The sequence below is a fragment of the Panthera pardus genome, unplaced genomic scaffold (genome assembly GCF_024362965.1).
Source record: "Panthera pardus isolate Hobbes unplaced genomic scaffold, ASM2436296v1 HiC_scaffold_11, whole genome shotgun sequence".
Taxonomy (NCBI): domain Eukaryota; kingdom Metazoa; phylum Chordata; class Mammalia; order Carnivora; family Felidae; genus Panthera; species Panthera pardus.
Window position 1 is genome coordinate 19,624,591 of NW_026526666.1, and position 12,050 is coordinate 19,636,640.

The 12,050-nt window shown below is 35.9% G+C and overlaps 2 pseudogenes; both read left to right on the plus strand.

The window, feature by feature from the left end:
• LOC128775926 (tigger transposable element-derived protein 1-like) overlaps positions 1 to 5,618 on the plus strand; it is a 163,829-nt pseudogene extending 158,211 nt beyond the window's left edge.
• A 3,425-nt stretch (positions 5,619 to 9,043) lies between these two features.
• On the plus strand, positions 9,044 to 10,462 carry LOC109272179 (tubulin alpha-1A chain-like; annotated as a pseudogene).
• The last annotated feature ends 1,588 nt before the right edge of the window (positions 10,463 to 12,050 follow it).

A 12,050-nucleotide genomic window follows, 5' to 3' on the forward strand; every position in this document is an offset into this window, starting at 1 on the left:
TTAAATATATTTTGTATAGAATAACAGCTTTTATGAAAGAAGTTTTATTCAAAGGTTGTTCCAAAGACATTTTTATTATTTTATTTGGTTTGCTTATTTTGGAAAATGTATCATTTGCAAATTAATAGACAACTTGTAAAAAAAAAAAAAAAGAACTGATGTAAAGGTATATAGTAAATAAAATTCAAAACGAGTAGAATTGGGCCTAAGAACATTTCTGTCCATCATGCACAAAAATGAATGGAAAAACAGCTTAACCTAATGAAATTATTGGTATTTGTCCCACCCCAAACCTCTGCTCATTCATTTCCTACATAAAGAAAAGAAAAAGAAATATCAGAGAAAAGCAGTGAAGTTGTACACATAACAAGATTTTTTGGTTTTTCTTTCTCTCCAACATCAATAGCTATAACTTCAGATGGGTTTTTTTTTAAAGTTAGTGGTATTATTATTCTACAAAATCAGAATGCTCAGAAAAGTAATAAAGTATCATAACAAGTTTTAAACATTAAAATTTTATAGAGATCATCAAAATAGCTAAAGGTTACTTGTTATAGCTGTGTAGCATTAAATGGAATAAAGAACTACTAATTACAATAATTAAAGCAGGAAATTAAGAGGTAACAGTCAGGTATATTGGGCCTATTATTTTATTTAAAGACACATTTTAAATGACCTATTAAAGATTACTTAATCATGAGGAACAAAATTTCATGATGACAAATTTGAGTCAATTTAAGCAGAGAAACAGCCATGTTGAAATTGCTATTCAGTTAATGAGACTAAAGCTTATCCAGGCACAATATGAAGGGATATTTCGGTTCCAACTCAGTCTCCCAGCTTATTAGTTATATGTTCAACTATAGAATTTGTACAGTTGGACCTCATTTTATTGTACTTTGTTTTACTAATATAACTAATATTACTAATAAACTAATATAACATTGTATGTCAACTATACTTCAATAAAAAAAACAGTGAGTAGTCATCACAAAGAAAATCAGAGACAAAATAAATGTTATTTCTTTCTCCTATTATAAGATTTTGGAGGCAATACCCAGGTTATTGGGGTACCAGTGTGGCTTAGTCAGTTAAGCGTCCAACTCTTGATTTCATCCAACTCTTGATATGCTTTGTAGATACTGTATTTTTTTTATAAGTTGAAGGTTTGTAGCAACCCTGCATCAAGGAAGTCCACGGGTGCCATTTTTCCAACAGCATTTGCTCACTTTGTGTCTCTGTGTCACATTTTGGTAATTCTCAAAATGTTTTAAATTTTTGCATTATTATATTTGTATGATGATCTGATCAGTGATCTTTGATGTTACTATCATAACTTTTGGAATGCCATAAACCATGCCTGTAGAAGACAGTAGGTTTGATTGATAAGTGTGTGTGTTCTGAATATGTCCACCAACTGGCGGTTCCTTGTTTCTCTCCATCTCCTCAGGCCTTCCTATTCTTGAGACACAACACTATTGAAATTACGCCAATAAAAACTGTACAAGGTCCTCGAAGTGAAAGGAAGAGCTGCACATCTCTCACTTTAAGTCAAAAGCTAGAAATTATTAAGTTTAGTGAGGAAGGCAGGTCGAAAGCCAAGATAAACTGAAAGGGAGGCCTCTCACCAAACAGCCAAGGTAAGAATGCAAAATAAACATTCTTGAAGTAAATCAAAAGTGCTACTCTGGTGAACACACAAATGATAAGAAAGTGAAACAGCCTTATTACTGAAATGGAGAAACTTTGAGTGGTCTGGATAGAAAATCAAATCAGCCACAACACCCCCGTAAGCCAAAGCCTAATCCAGAGCAAGCCTCTAACTTTATTCAATTCTATGAAGGTAAGATATGTGAGGCAGCTGCAGAAGAAAAGGTTGAAACCAGAAGAGGTTCATGAGATTTAAAAAAACAAACCATTTCCATAACATAAAAGTGTAAGCTGAAGCAGCAAGTTATCCAGAAGATCTAGCTAAGATCATTAATGAAGGTGGCTATAATAATACATTTTCAATGTAGATGAGATAGCCTTATACTAAAATAAAATATCATCTGGGACTTTCATAGTTGTAGAGAAGTTAATTCCTGGTTCAAAGCTTCAAAGGACAGACTGAGTCTTGTTAGGGGCTAATGCAGCTGACAACTTTAAGTTGAAGCCAGTGCTCATTTATTATTCTAAAAATTCAAAGGCCCTTAAGAACGGTGCTAATTCTACCTATGCATGTGCTCTCTAAATGGAATAACAAAGCCCGGATGACAGCACGTCTTTTCACAACATGGTTTGCTGAATATTTTAAGCCCACTATTGAGACTTACTGGTCAGAAAAAAAAGATTCCCTTCAAAATACTACTGCTCGTTGAAAAAACACCTGGTTACCTAAGAGTTCTAATGGAGATGTACAAGATTCATGTTGGGGGGCGAGGGTGGTTCAATTGGTTGAGTGTCCAACTCTTGATTTCAGCTCAAGTCATGATCCCAGGGTTGTGGGATCGAGCCTCACATCAGGATTGGTGCTGAACATGGAGCCTGCTTGGGATTCTTTCTCTCCCTCTCTCTCTGCCCCTCCCCCTACACACACTCTCTCTCTTTCTCTCAAAAAAAATAAACATTTTTTTTAAATGATAAAAAAAAGATTCATGTTGTTTTCATGCCTGCTAACACAACATCCATTCTGCAGCCCATGGATCAAGGAGTCGTGAATTTAAAGTCTTATTATTTAAGAAACATATTTCAGAAGGCTATTGCTGCCATAAATAGTGATTTCTCTGATAGATCTGGACAAAGTAAATTGAGAACTTTCTGGAAAGGATTCACTATTTTAGATGCCATTAAGAACATTTGTGATTCATGGGAAGTGGTCAAAATATCAATATTTACAGGAACTTGTAAGAAGTTGATTCTATATTTGCATATGACATGATACCCTATATAGAAAACCCAAAAGACTTGACCAAAAAACAGCTAGAACTGATACACTAATTCAGTAAAGTCACAGGATACAGAATCACCATAGAGATTTTGTTGCATTTCTATACACCAATAATGAAGCAGCAGAAACAGAAATTAAGGAACCAATCCCATTTACATTTGCACCCAAAACAGTAAGATACCTAGTAATAAACTTAACCAAAGAAGTGAAAAGACCTATACTCTGAAAATTATAAAACACTGATAAAAGAAATTGAAGAGGACAAAAAGAAATGGAAAAACATTCCAGGCTCATGGATTGGAAGATCAAATATTGTTAAAAGCCTATACTACCTAAAACAACCTACACATTTCATGAAATCTGTATCAAAATACCAACAGCATTTTTCACAGAGCTAGAGTGAACAATTCTAAAATTTGTATGGAACCACAAAAGACCCCAAGTAGTCAAAGCACATTGAAAAACACAAGCAAAGCTGGAGGCATCGCAATTCAGACTTCAAGTTATGTTACAAAGCTGTAATCATCAAAACAGTATGGTAATGACACAAAAGTAGACACATAGATCAGTACAACAGAATAGAAAACCCAGAAATGAACCCACAACTATATGATCAATTCACCTCTGACAAAGCAGAAAAGAATATCTAATGGGGAAAATACAATCTCTTCAACAAATGGTGCTGGGAAAACTGGACAACAACGTGCAAAAGAATGAAACTGGACCACTTTCTTACACCATAAGCAAAAATAAATTCAAAATGGATTAAACACCTAAATTTGAGATTTTAAACAATAAAAATCCTAGAGAAGAACATAGGCAGTAACTTTTTTTACACTGGAGTTGCACCTTCTTTCTAGATATGTCTCCCGAGGCAAGGGAAACAAAAGCAAAAATCAACTATTGGGACTTCATCAAAATAAAAACCTGCTAAGCAAAGGAAACAATCAACAAAACTAAAAGGCAACCTACAGAATGAGAGAAGATATTTGCAAATGACATATATGATAAAGGGATGGTATCCAAAATATATAAAGAACTTAAAAAATTCAACACCCCCAAACAAATAATTCAATTAAAAAACGGGCAGAAGACTAGAACAGGTATTTTTCCAAAGAAGACAACCAGATGGCCAACAGACACATGAAAAGATGCTCAACATCACTCATTATCAGGGAAATACAAATCAAAATGGCAATGAGATATGACCTCACACCTGTCAGAATGGCTAAAATAAAAAACACAAGAAACAACAGGTGTTGGCAAGGATGTTTAAGAAGAGGAATCCTCTTGCACTGTTAGTGGTAATGCAAACTGGTGCAGCCACTCTGGAAAACAGTATGAAGGTTCCTAAAGAAGTTAAAAACAGAACTACCCTCAGTACTACTAGGTATTTACCAAAAGATAAAAAATACTAATTTGAAGGGATACATGCAACCCAATGTTTATAGCAACATTATCTACAATAGCCAAATTATGGAAACAGTGCAAGTGTCCATTGATTGATGAAAGGATATATATATATATATATATATATATATATATATAAATATATATATATATATATAAAAGTATATATATATATAAAGTGTATAATGGAATTATATATATTAATATATATAATATATATAATTCAATTATACATATATATTAATATATATACACATATACACACACACAATGGAATATATATGTATACATGTATACATGTATAATGGAAGATTACTCAGCCACAAAAAAAGAATGAAATCATGCCATTTGTCATGACATGAATGAAGCTAGAGAGTATTATATTTGGCAAAATAAGTCAGTCAGAGAAAGACTAATACTATATGATTTCACTTATATGTAGAATTTAAGAAACAAAACAAATGAGCAAAGGGAAAAAGAGAGAGAGAGACACAAACCAAGAAACAGACCCTTAACTATAGAGAACAAACTGATGGTTACCAGGGGGGAGGTGGGTGGGAGGATGGGTTAAGTAGGTGATGGGGATTAAGGAGTGCTCTTGTGATGAGCCCCAAGTGTCATAAATATGTTGACTCACTATATTGTATATCTGAAACTACTATTACACTGTATCTTAACTAACTGGAAGTCAAGTAAAAACTAAAAAACAAAGAAAAACAAAGGTTGATTCCAACCCCCATGGATGACTTTGAGGAGCACAGGATTTCAACGGAGGAAGTAACTGCAGGTGTGGTGGAAATAGCAAGAGAACTAGAATTAGAGGTGGAGCCTAAAGATGTGACTGAATGGCTGCAATTTCATGATGAAACTTTAACGGCTGAGGAGTTGCTTTTCATGGGTGAGCAAAGGAAGTGATTTCTTGAGATGGCATCTACTCCTGTACTCCTGGTGAAGATGCTGTGAAGACTGTTGCAATGTCAATAAGGAATTTAGAATATCATACCAACCTAGTGATAAAGCAGCAGTGTTTGAGAGGACTGACTCCCCTTTTGAAAGAAGTTCTACTGTGGGTAAAATACTATCAAAGGGCATTGCAAGCTACAGAGAAATCGTGCACAAAAGGAAGAGTCCAACTTCACTGTTGCCTTATTCCAAGGAATTGCCACAGCCACCACAGTCTTCAATAACCACCACCTTGATGAGTCAGAAGCCATAAGTGAGACAAGATCCCCCACCAGCAAAAATATTACAGTGTACTGAAAGTTCAGATGATGGTTAGCATTTTTTAGCAATAAAGTATGTTTAGTTAAGGCATGTATTTTTTAGGCATAACGCTATTGCACACTTAAAAGACTATTATATAATGGAAACGTAACTTTCATATGCATTGGGAAACCAAAAGAATGATTTGACTTACTTTATTGCAATATTTGCTTTACTGACGTGGTCTGAAACTGAACCCACAATATCTCTGAGGTATGCCTATACATTTCCCCAAATCAATCAATTAGAACCTTCCTTTATGCAACACTATTCCAGAAGTTCTTAAATTTTGTCTGTTCCTGACATCCTTGGGGGTCTCAATTTTTTTTAATTATATTCATAGGCCAAAAGAAACACTCAAGTATTCTGTTTAACAGTTTCTAAAAACATAATATTTATATCCTAAAAGTGTAGTAGCTATTTGAAAAATAAATGTGCATAAATTGAAAAAAAAATATTTTTATTTCATTCTTAAATAACCTCACTAACTTACTAATGGGATGGAGTGCCTGCTGAGTGCTGCACAACTTCTTAACCTTTGAATTAGATTAGATGGTTGCCACCCTCATTTTCTTTTTCAAATTCATTTGTGAGTGGCAATTGCTTTTTAAATTTTTAAAAATTATTCTAAGACTTTTTTTAGAGCTGTTTCAGATTCACAGCAAATTTCAGAGCCAGAGATTTCCCAAAGCCCCCATACCCCACACCTGCATAGACTGCCCTATTATCAACATCTCTCGCCAGAGTAGTACATTTATTACAATTGATGAAGCTATGTCAACAGATTGCAATCACCCAAAGTCCATATTTACATTTAGGTTTACTCTCGATGTTTTACACTTTATGGGTTTGGACTGATGTATAATAACATGTATCCATCATTATGGTATCAGACAGAGTATTTCCACTGCCCCCAAAGTCATCTATGCTCCATCCATTCATCCCTCTTCCCTCCTCTAATTCCTGGCAACCACTAATCTTCTTGTCTTTATAATTTTGCCTGTTCAAAAATTTCATACAGTTGAAATAACACAGTCAGCAGCCTTTTTAAGTTGCTTTCTCCACTTAGTAATATGCATTTACATTTCTTCCACGTCTTTTCATGACTTGATAGCTCATTTCTTTTTAGTTCTCAGTAAGATTCTGTTGTGTAGATATACAGTATTTATTCATTCACCTGCTGAAGGACACCTTGGTTGCTAGCACACCAAGGTGTGATTGCTATATCATATGTCAAGTAGTTTTATCAGAAGGCACTAAATTGTTTTCCAGGTGGCTACATGATTGTATGCATTCCCACCAGGAATAAATAGGACTTCCTGTTGCTCCATATTCTCACCAGCATTTGGTTTTGTCAGTGTACTGGATTTGGGCCATTACAATGGGTGTATAGAGGTATGTCCTTGTCTTAAGTTGCATTTCTCTAATGGTATATGATGTGAAACATCTTTTCATATGCTTATTTACCATCTGTATATCTTCTTGGCTGAGATGTCTGTTAAGGATTTTGGACCATTTTTTAACTTAGATGGCTTATTTTCTTAATGCTGAGTTTTAAGAGTTATTTGTATATTTTGAATAACAGTCCTTTATCAGATGTGTCTTTGCAAAACTTTCTCCCAGTCTTTTCTAATTCTCTTGATATTATTTTTTGCAGAGCAGAAGTTTTTAATTTTAATGAAGTCCAACATATCGATTCTTTCTTTCATGGGTCATGCCTTCAGTGTTGTGTTTGAAAAGTCATCACCATACCAAGGCCATCTAGGTTTCCTCCTATGATATCTTCTAGGAGTTTTATAGTTTTGAATTTTACATTTATGTCTATAACATATTTTGAGTTAATTTTGTGAAGAGTGTGTCATCTGTGTCTATATTGACCACAAAAAATACCAGAAACCTAGCTTAGCAAACATGTTATCATTCAAAAGAATGAAGAACAATCTAATAATGAAACTGTAAACTTCTTCAAGAAAGTATTTTACACAGTATTCAGTGTTGCTGAATTTCCTTTGAAAATTTAAAGTGTCCTGGAGAACCCTTGTGAATTCAGTGAGGGATCTTGGAGTACCTCAGGAAAGTTTGGGAATCAGGGACATCTGCCATTGATGGAAAACCTAAGGTAAGTAAATGTGTAAAGAAAACAAACTATAGGGTCACCTGGGTGGCTCAGTCGGTTGGGTGCCCAACGCTGGCTCAGATCATGATGTTGTGGTTCATGAGTTCTAGCTCCACATGGGGCTCTGTGCTGACAGCTCAGAGCCTGCATCCTGCTTCGGATTCTGTGTCTCCCTCTCTGCCCCTCCCCCACTTGTGCTCTGTCTCCCTCTCTCTCTCTCTCAAAAATAAATAAAAACATTTAAAAGAAACTAAAAAGAAAAAACTATAGACATTATTAAAAGCAAAGGTGCAAACTAGCAGAAGATATCTGTAGTACATAACAAAAATATAGAATTAATATCTAGGTTATATAAAGAAATCCTATAAATCAATGATAAAAGAGAAATAATCCAATAGAAAATGAATAAAAATCTTACATAATTCTCAGAAAAAATTCCTAAGTATAGGGGAAACATGAAAATTCAGTTCATCTCATTAAAATCAAGTAAATTCAAAATAACACTCTAATAGGTACCATTTACACTCACTGTAATGAGTATTACATATACTTTATTACATTAATATCATAAATAATTCTATTTCTCCAAAACCATAGAGCAAATAAATTTTTATAGACTACTAGTAGGAGTATAAACTAGTACACTGACTTTCTGAAGGAGTTTGGAACTGTCTGGTCAAGTTAGAAATTCACATGTCCTATCAAATATGATTCTACTCCAAGAATATACTCTAGACAATACATGCTCAGTTACCCTAGGATACATATGTTGGTCATACTGAGAAAAATGAAACAATTCATATCTTTGTCAATAATAAAGAATTAAATTGTATAGTCAGGAAATGGCACACAATACAGCAAGGAAGTGTGCAAACTATGTGTTTGAATCTAATGGTATCACATCAAGTGAAAGCCAGACATGTAAAATATAAAGTGTATGATTTCATTGATATATACTTCAAAAATGGACAAAACTAGATTATTTGGAATGCATAGGTGGAGACTAAACTTAACAAAGCAAGGATATGAATGACTGTCACAGGAGTCAGAGCAGTGGTATTTTACAGGGAGTAAGAAAGATACTATGGGAAAGGGACAGTTGGGAATAATTTCTGAGATTCTAACAATGTTAATATTTTGACCTGGGAGATGTTTACACAGTGTTCACTTTGTAATAATGCATTTAAGTGCACATGTTTTATTTTATACTCTTCTATATATGTATTACATACCCTAAGTTAAAGAAAACAGTTTATATTATATCGACCACTATAACAATGTCTCTTCTTCTCTGCCATCTGCTTGGCAGCCACAAAGCAGCAACCATGTGTGAATTCATCTCCATCCATGTTGGCCAGGCTGGTGTCCAGATTGGCAATGCCTATTGGGAGCTTTATTGCCTGGAACACGGCATGAGTCTGATGGTCAGATGCCAAGTGACAATACCATTGGCAGAGAAGATGACCCTTTTAATACCTTCTTCAGTAAAACATGTATTGGCAAGCATGTGTTCAATGCAGTGTTTGTAGACCTGGAACCCACAGTCATTGATGAAGTTCGCACTGGCACCTATCATCAGCTTTTCCACCCTGAGCAGCTCATGACAGGCAAGTAAGATACAGCCAACAACTATGCCCAAGGGCATTACACCATTGGCAAGGAGATCATTGACAATGTCTTGGAATGAATTTGGAAATGTCTGACCAGTGCACAAGGTCTCCAGGACTTCTTGGTTTTCCATGGCCTTGGAGGGGGAATTGGTCCTGGGTTCACCTCCCTGGTAATGGAACATCTTTCTTGTCGATTGTGACAAGTCCTAGCTGGAGTTTTCCATTTAGTCAGCCCCCCAGGTTTCCACAGCTGTAGTTAAGTCTTACCACTCCATTCTCACTACTCACACCAGACTGGAGCACTCTGATTGCCTTCATTGGAGACGATGAGGCCATGTATGATATCTATGGTAGAAACCTCACTGAATGCCCAATCTACACTAACCTGAATAAGATAACATGTCAAATTGTGTCCTCCGTCACTGCTTCCCTCAGATTTGATGGAGCCCAAAATGTTTTCGGATAGAATTCCAGACCAACTTGGTACCCTATCCCCACATCCGCTTCCCTCTGGTCACATATGCTCCTGTCATCTCTGCTGAGAAAGCCTACCACAAACAGCTTTATGTAGTAGAGATCACCAAGGCATGCTTTGAGACAAACAACCAAATGGTGAAATATGACCCTTACCATGATAAATACATGGCTTTCTGCCTGTTGTACTGTGGTGATGTGGTTCCCAAAAATGTCAACGCTGCCAGTGCTACCATCAGGACCAGGCGTACCATCCAGTTTGTGGGCTAGTGCCCCATCGGCTTCACAGTTGGAGCCAGCATCCCACTGGCTAACTACCAGAATCCCACTGTGGTACCTGGTGGAGACCTGGTCAAAGTACAGCGAGCTGTGTGTATGCTGAGCACCACCACAGCCATTGCTGAGACCTGGGCTCGCCTGGACCACAGGTTTGACCTGATGCGTGCCCAGTGAGCCTTTGTTCACTGGTATGTGGGTGAGGGCATGGGGAAAGGACAGTTTTCTGAGGCCCGTGAAGACATGGCTGCCCTTGAGAAGGATTATGAAGAAGTTGGTGTGGATTCTGTTGAAGGAGAGGATCAAGAAGAAGAATAGGAATACTAAAGTTAAAAATGTCACAAAGGTGCTGCTTTTACAGGGAAGCCTATTCTGTTTTAAACGTTGAAACGTGCTGTGATCAGTTAGTTTGTAGGTAACAGTATATACTCTCATACAATTACGGACCTAAGCTTTAAGACATGATGCTTTGTTACAGACATAAGCTGTCCATTTCTCTGATGGGTTTGAATAAATGTCTCAAATGAAAAAAAAATGGGTTAAAAACAGAAAATACAAACTCAAAATGTCAATTGCCTTTGAGAACTGATTAAATGGAATTTAATATATTTGTACTGTTTTTGTTTTTCAAAAATTAGATTAAAAGTGTAAATGGCAAAAATTAGCATTTGTAGCTTCAGATGGAGAAAAATGAGCCTTGGTTTTATTTTCTACTTTTATGCTGTGTTTTTTTTCTCTCTCCAAGAAACATCAACAATAAACAAACAAACCAAAACAGACCATGCAAACCAAGAGTGCACACTGACTCTAAATACCTTCTGTAGTTGTCCCTACTGCATAGTAGAAGGATGTCTTAAAGGTTGTTTGTACAAGTTTCTTAGGTTGTAGAGTCACATGAGACAAAGCAAGCAAGTTCTGTGAATCAACAGATGGAATGGCCTATCTTGGGTGGAATGCATAACAGGAAATGGCATGAATGGCAGTTCTGATTGGTAAAAGAAGAAAGATCTGGGAATATGTCTGTATAAATATATTATATAGGTAAAGATCGGGTTGTTTCATCAATATAAAAAAAGTTACAAGAAAAATCTATTGTATGTGAAATTTGTTAGCTAGGCTACTGGTAGGGAAGATCTATATTTTAAGAGTGAATATAAGATGTAAATTTCATAAGTATTTATAACCCAATGAAACAATTACAATTGTCTGTGATTATCTAGACTATAGTTGTCTTAATCATATAGTTTTTTTTTAAATTTTTTTAATGTGTATTTATTTTTTTTTTTAATTTTTTTTAATGTTTATTTATTTTTGGGACAGAGAGAGACAGAGCATGAACAGGGGAGGAGCAGAGAGAGGGAGGAAGACACAGAATCCAAAGCAGGCTCCAGTCTCTGAGCCATCAGCCCAGAGCCTGACGCGGGGCTTGAACTCAGGGACCGTGAGATCATGACCTGCGCCGAAGTCAGACGCTCAACCGACTGAGCCACCCAGGCGCCCCAACGTTTATTTATTTTTGAGACAGAGAGAGACAGAGCATGAACAGGGGAGGGGCAGAGAGAGAGGGAGACACAGAATCTGAAATGGGCTCCAGGCTCTGAGCTGTCAGCACAGAGCCCGACATGGGGCTTGAATTCACGGACCGTGAGATCATGACCTGAGCCGAAGTCGGACGCTTAACTGACTGAGCCACCCAGGCGCCCCCTAATCATATAGTTTGACAGTGATAAGATGTGCTGAGTAATAATTGAAATATATTTTTGAAGCAATTTCAAATAATTGAAATTGAAATTGAAATAATTGGTTTTACTATACATTGTGGGATATCAAAATGGATATTTTAACAAATGTTTTTTAAAATAAAATTATTTGCTAAAAACACAAGAAAACTTGTTAACATTTTATATATGATAATATGCATTATTTTTAAGAACATGACCTTTTTCACTTGAATTATAATAAATCTACCCTA